The sequence below is a fragment of the Lycorma delicatula genome, chromosome 8 (assembly GCF_047948215.1).
Source record: "Lycorma delicatula isolate Av1 chromosome 8, ASM4794821v1, whole genome shotgun sequence".
NCBI lineage: Eukaryota > Metazoa > Arthropoda > Insecta > Hemiptera > Fulgoridae > Lycorma > Lycorma delicatula.
In genome coordinates, this window is record NC_134462.1 from 43,801,553 (window position 1) to 43,814,475 (window position 12,923).

Below are 12,923 nucleotides of genomic sequence, written 5' to 3' on the forward strand. Positions count from 1 at the left end.
CTCCGATACGGAGACCGGAAGCCTTACAGGCGACGACCTTCTCCGCGAACACGATGCTGTTCGTAGGATGGAGAAGAAAAGGAAAAAGGGATGGCCGAAAGGAAAACCCAGGCAATAATTTAATTAAAATTTAGCGAGTCGATTGTACAATGGAACATCAATGGATGTTTTTCAAACATCCATGAGCTCCAACGCTTGGTACATGACGTAGACCCGATTTGTATATGTCTGCAAGAAACGCATTTCCGCCGAAATGAAAATTTTAAATTAAAAGGATTCGATATATTTCGGCGAGATCAACCGCCAAATGTAAGAGTTAGAGGTGGAGTAGCTATATTAACATCGACTAGAGCTACCACCGAAGCGGTTGTTCTAAACACAAACCTACAAGCGGTCGCCGTTAGAATGAAGCGTCCGCTCCAGGTCACTGTCTGCAGCATATACTTGCCGTATTTTGATTGGAATAAGGATGACATAGCAAGACTAATTTCCGAGCTTCCCCCACCTGTTTTACTGGTGGGTGACTTTAATGCTCATAATTCTCTTTGGGGATCAGATCGAGTAGATCCCCGTGGAAGAGAACTGGAAGGGTTCCTGATGAATTCAGAACTTGTTATTTTAAACGACGGATCAGGAACCTTTTTCAATGCCAGAGATGGATCGACGTCCTGTATAGATCTTGCACTTATAAGCGGATCGATAGCACCAAGGTACAGCTTCCATGTCATAGATGATCTGCATGGAAGCGATCATTTCCCGGTGCAAATTGTAACTGATGTTACAAGAACAATATATCCCATCCCTAAAAGATGGTTATTTGAGAAGGCAGACTGGACGAGCTTCACAGCTAGAACGATACTCCCAGAAACAACTGGAGTTATTGGAGACGATGTCGACGCCATAACAAATGCAATAATTGAATCGGCATCGAGATATATTCCCAAAACATCTGGGAAACTTACGAAAAAACCCGTTCCATGGTGGAACGATGAAATAAGTGAAGCTATAAAAAGAAAGAAAAGGGCGTATAACGCCTTTAAGAAGCGTCCTAGTATAGAAAATCTTGTTGCCTTTAAGAAATACAGGGCGTATGCAAAACGTCTTATGATAGACTCGAAAAAACGATCCTGGCAGCAATACGTGTCATCCATCGACAAAACTACTACTGCATCAGATGTTTGGAGGAAAGTGAAGGCGATTTGTGGGCGTAATGATTTTGCTCCCATAACTAGCCTTCAAGATGAAGATGAAATAAAAGACACTCCATATGAAATTGCAGAGCTGTTATCCAATCACTTCGAAAAGGCCAGCAGAACGGCCAACTACGAGGAAGGTTTTCGAGCCAAAAAAGAACTCGAAGGTCTACTAAATTTTAGAACTGAGTATAATTACTCATATAATGTACCATTTAAAATGGAAGAACTCGCGAAAGCGTTGGAAAAAGCAGGTAACACAGCTGCTGGTCCGGATGAAATCCATTATAATATGATCAGGCAGCTGAATACCACTGCAAAACGCAGATTGTTAGAACTTTATAATAAAATTTGGCGGGATGGAACGTACCCGCAGCAGTGGAAAAAAGCTCATGTTGTTCCAGTACCAAAGAAAAATAAAAATTTAACAGACCCCAATAGCTATCGTCCTATTTCTTTGACGTGTGCTATGGGAAAAATACTGGAAAAAATGATTAATAATCGACTCGTCTGGGTTTTGGAAAAAGAAAACCTGATATCACCGTATCAAGCAGGTTTTCGGCAATACCATTCTACCACTGATCAAATGATCAGCTTAGAGGACATTATATATAACAGCTTTATTAAAAGGAAACATTGTATCGGAGTCTTTTTGATCTTCAGAAGGCTTTCGATATGACCTGGCGTCATGGTATAATGCTCCAGATACATGAATGGGGCATTCGTGGCAATCTGCCTATACTGCTCAGCAACTACATGAATGACCGTACCTTCCAAGTACGCGTCAAAAATGAATATTCATGTGAAAGAATCTTGGAAAATGGCATACCGCAGGGTTCGCCGTTGAGCGGTACCTTGTTTACCATTGCCATTAATAAATTGATACTAGCCATTCCAGTAGAAATCAGCAAAAGCGTCTATGTTGATGATCTGGCAATTGTGTATGCCAGCAACAAGACTGCTATGGTGAGGTACAAATTGCAACGAGCGATCAATGCTCTAAATGAAGTTGCAAGGAATAACGGATTCCAATTCTCACCAGAGAAAACGTGCTGTGTACACTTTTGTAGGAAGAGAATTCCTCATCAAAGTCCTGCGTTGACAATTGACGATAATCCAATACAATATAAAGATAGCGTAAGATATTTAGGACTAGTATTGGATAAATCCCTTACATGGGGATTACATATACAGGACTTGAGTGATAGATGCAAAAGAGCCCTAAACATTATAAAATGTTTATCGAATTTAAATTGGGGCTCAGACAAAGAGACATTATTGAGATTGTATAAAGCATTGGTTCAATCTAAACTAGACTACGGATGCATCGTATATTCATCCGCTAGAAAGTCGCACTTAAGAAAGTTAGACGTAGTTCATAATAGCGGAATAAGATATGCAACAGGCGCTTTCCGCACAAGTCCGGCGGCTAGTCTAATGTCTGAAGCCGGAATAATGCCACTACATTATAGAAGAGAGATCCTTTTGTTAAGATATGCAGCAAATGTATGGGCTTTCCCTGCTCATATAAATAATAAATTGTTTACGAATCATCCTATGGCTGCAGTATATGAACATCCTGCTACCTATTCCAGACCAACCGGAATTAGGTACCACGAATTAAGAAGAAAATATGAAATTGCTATACCAGAGACACTAGCAATTTCTACTAGAGAAATACCGCCATGGCTCTTGCCAGCGGTAAATACAAGTTTGGATCTCTCTCAAGGAGAAATAAAAAAGAAACCAGCAGTGATCATCCAGCAGGAATTTTTAGCAACCGTCAGTAGTTACGAAGAACATATTAGAATTTATACTGACGGTTCTAAAACAGAACATGGTGTTGGATGCTCGATATATGTAAATGAAGAAGCCCACTCTTGGAGACTGCCAGATGTGGCCAGTGTCTACACGGCAGAACTCACTGCAATTCAGCAAGCTCTTCGCTACACTGAACACTATTGCGAAGAGAGAGTGCTAATATGTTCCGATTCATTAAGTGCACTCGTCGCAATTCGGAACAAGAACATTAAGGATGTCCTAATTGCAAACATCCTGTCCATTTATACGTACTAAAACAACGAGGACAGCGATGCGTATTTGTATGGACTCCAGGGCATGCTGGTATTACAGGTAATGAAATCGCAGACGAAGCTGCCAGAAAGGCAACAGTCTGCGATGATTTGGATGCATTTCCTGTAAGAGTGGCAGATGTTAAAAACCGTCTAACAAACATAGTAAGAAACAAGTGGAACGCTGAATGGAGGAGTTTAAATACAAAATTAAACTCAGTTAAAACTTCTCCTTATAAATGGAAAAGCGACTTTAAGTTGACTCGCCGTGAAAAGTAGCGGTGACCAGACTTAGAATCGGTCACACGCGATTAACAAATTTATATTTGTTAACCGGCGAAGTGAGACCAATGTGCGGTGTTTGTAATAAAACACTGACAATCAAGCATCTAATAGAAGAGTGTACCATATATGAGGACCTCAGAAAGAGGTTCCGTCTTACAAATAATATTAGTGCTGATCTGGATAATGGAAATGAAGAAAATATAGTTGCATTTTTACACGCCAGTGGACTTCTTAGTCCGAAGTTTGTGTTTTTAAATAAAATGTAAGGGCCCTTTACACCCTTACATATGACGATCCTGATGGAGATAATAATTTCTTTTAAAGAATGTGACGAGGCTAATGACCTTAGCAGTCGATGCCCGTAAAAATAAGATAATATTTTGAACTAGCTGAACGTTCTACTATCAATCTCGTTTCTTCGTTTAATATTAATTTTACTATTACAATTTGGTTGAACAGCAAAATTTGTCACACAACTAAATTAGCTAAAGCTACTTATCCCCTATAAGTGTGGTTTAATAAAATGGATACCTATCCGTATATACTGTTAAGTAATTTTTTGGCTTGGTTGGATGGATGTTGGATTGATATAGTTCTCTATTATTCTACTCCGTTGTTAGTAAACGCACAAAATAAGATCAAATAAATAAGATTTTTAAGAAAAAAAATACTTATAATACTTGAATGTAAACTTAATTACTGTCACTGTTTCAGCAGAAGTTTAAATATAGGCTTAAAAATATCCTTGTTATAATCGGTTACAAATTAATATTCGAATCTGATAATTGGAATGAAAATCACTTTATTATAAGTGAAATGAGATTAAAGAAAGTTTGTAGGAAAGTAAAATCAATAGTTTTGTTTTCATGGTCTGAAAAAAATTGAGATACAACCTAATAACTATAGATGTCAGGTGTCTGGAAATTTAAGTAAGCCTTAAATACAAGAAGTAATCGGAATATAGTTGTCAATAATTAAAAGATCATCCAAAATGAATAAGCACAATTTTTACTTGTTTAATAGGTACTGGTAGACATACGTAATTAAATTTATATTCAACAGTTTTTCTTTGTGTCAGGGAACTTAAAATCGGATAATACGGTATTTATAAAAACACGGTAATTTTTTATTATTTTTTTTACAATACAAAATTGAACAATCTGTAATAAAAAATAGTAGAAAAAAACACTGTTTGAAATTATTCTTAAATTCTTTTAATAAAATCAATATTCTAATATATTAAAATTAAACTCAAATGCTAATTAAGGAGACGTGGAAAGGTTACATAATTTACCGTAATGGAAAAAAAGTTATTGGAAAATGATTATCTTATTTTGTTCTATTGTTTTATATTTTAAATTACAAATAAAATATTAAAAAATACAATAGCTTACCTTTAAATCAATAATATAATGTACAAGCATTTCAGAATAAATATCCAAAGTAGAGTTTTATCTCTACTATTTACAAATTAATATTAATTAATGTTTTAATAAAAAGCTACATTATAATACATATTTATACAAGGCAAATTCTCTAAACGAAACAGAGGGCTAAAACTATAACGTGTTGTCTATAAAAAAAAATAACAGGCTTGTAGTTAAAATAAAAATGGAAACTATTTCGAATTTGTATCAAATCTTTGTAAAAGAATTTAGATCATTGATTAAGATTATACTTAAAATTTCTGATGTGGACACGACATGACTTCCTTGTACCCCTATTAAATTACATATACACATTTTTTACTGTTTAAATTTCCTTAGCATTTTATATTAGAGTATATATATATAGATTTTGTTTCACGTTGCTCAAGTAGATATGTGGTGTAAGTGAGAATGTGTCAGATCTGTAACCATGCACACATCGGTTCGAATCCGACTTCATACACATATTTTTTTAACTTTTTTTTTAAATTTAAATATATTGATTTATTAATAGTCATTAACCTCATATTGTAAAAACTTTTGAATTAAAATGAAAAGTTCATACAATTTTATTTCACTAATAACTTCTGAATTTTTTATTTCATTTTTTTTATTGTTATTGAATTATTATTTATTGTTAATTTTTTTTACAATCAGAGGTTAATAATTGTTAATAAATCAATAAATTTAAATTTAGAAAAAAAAAGTTAAAAAGAAGTATATGTGTATGACGTCGGATTCGAACCGATGTGCCTTCCCCGTGTACGACTAAATATTTCATTAATTAAAATTTTATTTGGCTATAACTCTGGAACCAATGAAAATAATACCACTTGATATATCGTTGAAAAGCTCTTAACGAGGGCTTATTAATGCAGTTAAGAAAAGATCCAAATTCCAGCTGTCACAAAATTTAAAAACCTTTATTTAGAGGTCTGACTGTATATACATTTTTGGCCCAGTCGATTGCAATCAAAAGGGGAGACGCACAAAAAGATGTTACAACAGTCCTAAAAACAAAATTTCAACATTCTACGGCTAATCGTTTTTTAGTTATGCGAGATACATACGTACAAACACACTTCACGCCGAAACTAAATATGGATATCAAAATGGATATTTCCGTTGAAATCTGGAAACTATCACTTTTCGCGATTACAATACTTCCTTTACTTCATAAAAGGAATTAAAAAGAAAATAATCAATTCATGAATGATCTTAAGTTATTATCTGTTTTCTTTAGATCTGTGCCATTATATCCTGCAGTTTACTGTCAAAAGTTTTTCAACGACAAATAAGAAAAATTTATTTATTGCCTTTACTTAATACCTCAATGGTTTGCAATAGTTTTAATGGGTATACTCATTACAAACCTCGAAGGTATTATTTATCAACCAGTAAATTTTTTATTATCGGTTTGAATCGCTTATGGTGCACTTAAATGGACAGAATCACAAAACGATATGCAAGAGCTTAATGAGTTGTTGAATACTGTAGTAAATAACGTTTGTAAAATATTAAAATATCGTGGACTGTACTTCATTTCTTTCGCTTTATGCAGCAGTATTTCTTTAGTACTATTTCCCTTCTTTAAGTTTTTTAGTAGACGCATATTTATGGTTGCAATCGGAGTTAAAATAAACATTGGAATGGATGTTAATACCGGTATAATGCTGTACATTTCTGAAGAATTATTAGATATGTACAAAACTTTAATTCTATTTTTAAGTTCCGCAAACGAATTTTCTTTAAAAATCCGCACAAAGATACTCCAGCATTATAGGAAAGGAAACGGATGGATGAATGAATATTTATTGTTTCATGAGAAGTTCTCTAAGTGTATGAAGGCGTTTATCGATTATTAGATCCGCAAAATATTAAACAAATTATTCGTTTACAACGAGGATGCTGTATTTATTCCGAGCAATTTCTCTTCGATGCCCGTGCAGAATTCTCGTTCCAAAAATTACGTCATTCAAAAATTGTTTGTTAATATGCTCAAGCAATGATATGAAAGCTGTAAATGAGAAGAATTTATGGTTATTACATATGATAATGAATAGTAATACTCCTTAATCTCTTGTTATTTTTACAATGATTGTACGTATAAATATTTAAAATAGAAATTTTCCACAGAAATCCTAGAAGTATAAAAGAAGGGGCAATAGATGCAATATACATGGATAAATATCTATTTAATTTGTTTCTACAGTACAATTAAAATTTAGGATCATTAGAAACTTAGATAAAAAACAAACTAACAAAAAAAACGCGCGCGCACACACACACACACCTTGGTGGATACATAACTTGCAAAAATAATAAAAAGACGATTTTATAAATAACTGTACACTATGTTTCAATACTGAAACGTTTATTAATATTAAAAATTATGATAGTTTTAAGATTGTACTTGTCGAAAGAGTATTATTTATTATTTTTTCATAAAAAGAAGTGTGCATTTTATTACTACTTTTGCTGAATTACTGCACACACATGAGTTTTATATTAAGAATTAATATAAAATTGCCATTAAGATTAGAAACCGTATTTTTAAGTTATTCGTCAAGTCATTCTACTCTACTACTTCTACTAGGATGAGATTTAATGTGATATTTATTTATACTCGTACTTTAATCTTTCATAAGTTCTACTGAAATTTTCAATTTTTTGCTTATTTATTTACTTACGATATTGTACTGATGAATGTAGTAAATTTGACAACTTCTACAATTAACTGCTTGCTCTTCCTGCAACAAACAAGAAATAACTTTTGACTTATACCACAAATATATCTTTAAAATTAAGTTTCGTCATTCATTGTATAATTGTATTTAATGACCAATGCATATCATACATTATAAGTCTCCAGATATCTAGCGTAGTATTCTTGATTTGAAACCATTAGCACCTGTGTGGTGTAATTAGTAAATACTATATAATGCTGATATTTCAAGATTTACACCAGATTGTCTGTTTCCTCAACAGATCATATCTTGCCAATTAGAACCCAACAAAAGAATTTTGACAGAAAAAAATATTAAGAAGCCGTTAGCGTTAAAATACAACTTTTCAGCGGGCCAACGCTTTATAAAACTCCCACAGAGGAAAGCTAGCGTAATCAAATGGCCATTCCAACACAAATTCTGTGTAAATCAGAAAAAAATAAATATTAACATAAGTTCCTCAAGTTTCCTAAGAGGTTCCTTAATGTTAGCTGAAAGGTTTACTTAAATATAATTACATATCAAAAAATTTTAAGAATTGGAAATTTCATTGGATTGGAATTGAATATGTCACTGAATACCGCCACATATGTAGCTGAATGGTAAATGATTGACTTAAGTTAGTAAATTAGCTTGGAAAGCACCTTTTTTCCTGGTGCAAAGAGTTTGAAAAATGCACGTTGTCATGTTTTTTTAGTCCAACGAGAATAATTTATCCTGACATCAATGGACAAATCACTTCAGCAAGAAAAACTTTATGAAAAGCTTTTCTGTCATATGGCGTGATGAACTATGGCTCAATAACTTAATATAGTTGTAAATGGAAAAAATAGAAAACCAATAAATGCTTTAATATTTTGCGGAATTAATAATTGATTCCAGAAATTTAACTAAGGTATTAAGGGGTAATGTCGATAATCTTTAATATCATCTTGAGTTTATTAGGAAAAAATTTACAGCGAAATTTAAGTTAAAAAATTTCTTTTCTAATAAACCTGGCAATTTACATTTAATTTTTTCTCTGTTCATTGCAATTTAAGATTTAATTTGGAGAACAAGATTTTATTCTGATTTAAGCATTATTTATTGTCAAATTTTTTCATTCATGTGTTTTGTTACAACGGTTAATATATTTAAAAAAGTACATGCATAAAATGGATATTACAGTGAATTATTTTTTTTTTTTTGAATTCATTATGTATTCCTTCTGTAGTTACATCCGTTTACAAAACTGATTAAGTAAATGGCAGGTGAAGGGAGCCCCATGAATATGACTTAGAGAAGGAGGACATCTAAAGAACTCTCCTTTTACCATATATCAAAGTAAATTTTACTTTGATTCTAAAGAACTTTGTTTCTAAAAAACGTTAGAGGTGTTTACCAAGACGTTTACCTTCCGCAATGCGAGCGAGGGCTATCTGCCGTCGAGTTTTTCGGCGTGCTAAATGGAAATTATGGCTGAATTACGTCAATACAATTTCCCGACAACTCCATCATCAGTTGTAAGGAAAAAGGTTCCGGCCATATGTGAATCGGGACAATTTCCGCTGCCGATTGGACTGAAAAACAACGGCAACCTTATCACCACGCCAATTGGTGTGCAAATAGACTGGAAACTCGTTTAAGTCAGTTTCATTTACATCATCATACTGTCGTAAGTTTATGAGCTATAATTTGCAGGTAGAAAATATCCCGTTTGTTATCGGAAATTCGCGAAATGAATTAAAAATTCCATTCTATTTTGATGAGCTAAGGTATGCCTCGAATAAATCCAGTGATACTTCTCCCGAAAGTAATATATAAGGCTTAATATGTTATCTGAGAACATCTTTTGTCTATCTATAGTAAATATACTCTGACCAGGATTTTCCAGTTTCTTGGTCAGATGCATTGGTAATTCCCATACTGAAACCTGCTAAAGATAAAATCGTGTCCTTCAAGTTACCATCCTATATCATTGACCAGTGCTCTGTGCAAGGCGATGGAATGAATGGTAAACCGACGGCAAGTGTGTTATATCGAGAGAAACGCGACCCCGAACAATGCGGTTTTCACCACGATAGATCCTTTATCGATCACATAGTTGCCTAGGAATCTGTAATTCAAAACGCCTTCCTAGTTCGCCAACCCTTTATTGCTATATTTTTCAATATGCAAAAGGCATACAACACGGCCTGAAGGAAAGAAATCTTAAATACACTACGTGAATGGAGTACACAACGGAATCTCCTTGCATTTGTCAGGGGTTTCCTAAGCAGTTTGGTCCTTTCGAGTTCGAGTTGGAACGTTGGAAAATTTTTGGAAAACGGAATATACGACAAAGAAATGTTTTAAGGGTTATCTTGTTTGCTGCAAAGTGCTGTAACCGACTGCGTGCGGAAACCTGTTATATGTTTGAAATTCGTAGATGTTTTTCAATTTATGTTACTTCTAGAACTTTAGCTACTGCCGAGAGACTGCTCCAAAACACAATAACCCGTTTGAAATCACGGAGTAAAATGACGAATCACAGTTTCTCCGGAGAAAACGAGATGCATTTGCTATTACCGTTTCCCAGGGAACAGCTGATCCCTAAACTGTTTTTACATGGTGAACCAATTGAATCAAGAATCATACTGGATACTCTGAAATTATTATTTAATACTCGTTGGGCAGCTGATTGAGAATGTATGTTGCGCTTCTATCGAGCGTCTGTTCTTAAGAGGTCTGTTGCTGTTTGGACAACGGCTGCGTGGATTATTCTTCCGCATAGACCACTGCTCTTAGAATGGTCGATGTAGTTCATCATTCATTTATCCGTCTTGCTCCTTAGTAAGTCTACTAGTGGACAGTGTTGAGCCATCTCTTTGAAATAGACGAAACCAAATGATCTGCTCCTATGCATCTTGCATAAAAGCGCGACTTTCAAGTAATGAGCGCGCTGATTATGCGACAAAAGAGGCTTGTTTGCAGCACCCTTTCACTAACCGCGTTGTTGTTTTATATCTAAATGATCTTGTCTGATTTTTAACAGGATGGTTCGTGATGTGTGGAAAAGTGAAAAGAATGCTATCATCAACAATAAACTTCATTCAGTTAAGAACACTGTTCTTAACAGTGTTCTTAATGTTGCAGGAATAACCGTCGAGAGAAGGTTATTATTTGCTGTTTGCAAATAAGACACATTAAAATTACTCATGGATACTTCATGAATCACACTAATGCACCTGTCTGTGCTCGCTGCTACTGCCAACTAACGGTACACCTTGTGGCTTTGTCTGTCATGCGGCATTGAATTGGAAGTATAAATTAGGGATTAACATCTGAAATATATTAGGCAACAATGTATCGAATGTTATGTAATTTCTTACGACTTCTTAAAACCGTGCATCTGGATTCAAATATTTGGTTAAAATTATATCGTTTGCGTTTTGACGTATGGCAATTTTGTTGTTTTAATTAGATTTTTAATATTGTTTTAATTTTGATTTTTTTTTCGCATTAGCAAATGATGTAGGCGTTTTAAATCTGTTTAATTTTTAAGGTATATTTTAATTGTAATTTTTAGTTTTTTACTATAAAAATTTTGTGTCCTGGCGATGATAACGTCAACTCGTTGTGGGCCCAGGAAAAAACGGGCCCAGTAAAAACCTTAACTATTTTTATTCGTGCAAGTATTATATGCTATTTGAATTGTACACAAGTGCCCAGAAACGAACTGACGCACAGAGAATTAGAGAAAGAATTATCTACAATAATATGTTTCGAGTGTCAGTAATAATATCATAAAGCAGTTTGTTTGTATCATAAAGCTTGAGTGGTGTGCAACAAGTGACAAAGAATCAATCAAAGAAGTTTATGCTTCTCAAGAGGGCAGACAAATTATCATACAGTCGTAACCCCAGTATTAAGTATAAAGGCTGTGTTATCAGCCGAGTTAGGGTTCATAAGTACCTACGTGTTTTGTTTGATGAGAAGTTGCTGTTTAGCAACCACATTAGGCAAGTAGCGGCGGACGCCGTCTTTCTGATGCACAAGCTTAGGAGGATTGCTCGGAAGGATTACGGGCTGTCGGGCCGTCATTTGCATATGGTGTACCGAGATATCTTCGAAAGTATGGCTTCTTATGCTGCGTCTGTGTGGGCGCATAGGTTGGACAGAAATACAGCACTTATTCAGAATTTAAGTAGTGCCCAGCGCAGAGCATTAGTAGTATACACTGGTGTTTTTAAAACAACCTCCTACGAGGCTACCACTGTATTGGAAAAGGCTCTCCCAATCGAGTTAGTGGTGAAAGTTCGGGCGGCCTTGTGGAAGTTGCGAAGAGGCAGGGAGACCGAGCATTTGGAATGCGGTTTCGAGCCGGGCCTGTACCAGAGCGGAACGGTGATCACAATACACCGGTTCTAAATTTCGTTCAGTTGCCCAAATCCCGCCTGAAAAGGAGGCTTTACAGCCTCGCGATGGATGCATGGCAGCAAGAATGGCACACCATGACTAAGGGAAAGAAAGTCCTTGTATATATTTATACAGGACTTGCGGGGATGGTATGCCTCTCCTTCGTTTTTAAGGGCAACAGGTGCCCAGGTGCTCTCCAACTACGTGAACTTGAAACAATATTTGTTTCGGTTTCGCCTGGCAGCTAATGAGCTGTTTGTCTGCGGGGAGTTCCAGTCGAACGAACATATGATGTTCGTTCGACTGGAACACTTTTGTAACACTTTTTAAAATGAATACATTTTTTTCGGGAGTATTGACAATACAATTGAATTATCCCGGAGCTGAAAATTTACTCCTGCATGGCTTTATATAATCATTCACGAATTTAATAGAAAACATCACGCTGCTGTAAATTACACGATATTTAAAAAAGTGTTTGCACGACTATAAAATCAATCGTTGGTTTTCACGTTCAGATGAAAATGAAAAGTTATAGAAACATTTTTTTTAATACTAAAACCATTGAATGTAGGTTTTGCCTAAAGCGCAAGTTTTTCGAAGTGCTATAACTAAACGGACGATTTTTTTGTTAGTAATTGTTGAGATCATCACAAGTAAACATTGCATCTTAGGACAGTAGTGTGCACGCATTAATTAGATATATTTTGAACAGTTTTTATCACTCTCAAAGAACTTAGAAAACTCGTAAAATTTATTTTTAAAAAAAGGCAGGATCTCTGCGTTTTTTTACGTAAATTTTTTTTTAGTTTAATAGAAAATTTATAATAAAATGAAGCTGAA

The 12,923-nt window shown here is 34.6% G+C and overlaps 1 protein-coding gene across 3 annotated transcripts in view; it reads right to left on the reverse strand.

Moving 5' to 3' along the window:
* The window catches only part of LOC142329054 (putative fatty acyl-CoA reductase CG5065), a 256,610-nt gene that overhangs the window by 87,475 nt on the left and 156,212 nt on the right, over positions 1–12,923 (reverse strand). For all 3 annotated transcript variants that reach the window (XM_075373335.1, XM_075373334.1, XM_075373333.1), the window contains exon 3: positions 7,668–7,727. The gene's annotated coding sequence lies outside the window, so the exon portion shown is untranslated. The remainder of the gene's footprint in view (positions 1–7,667; positions 7,728–12,923) is intronic.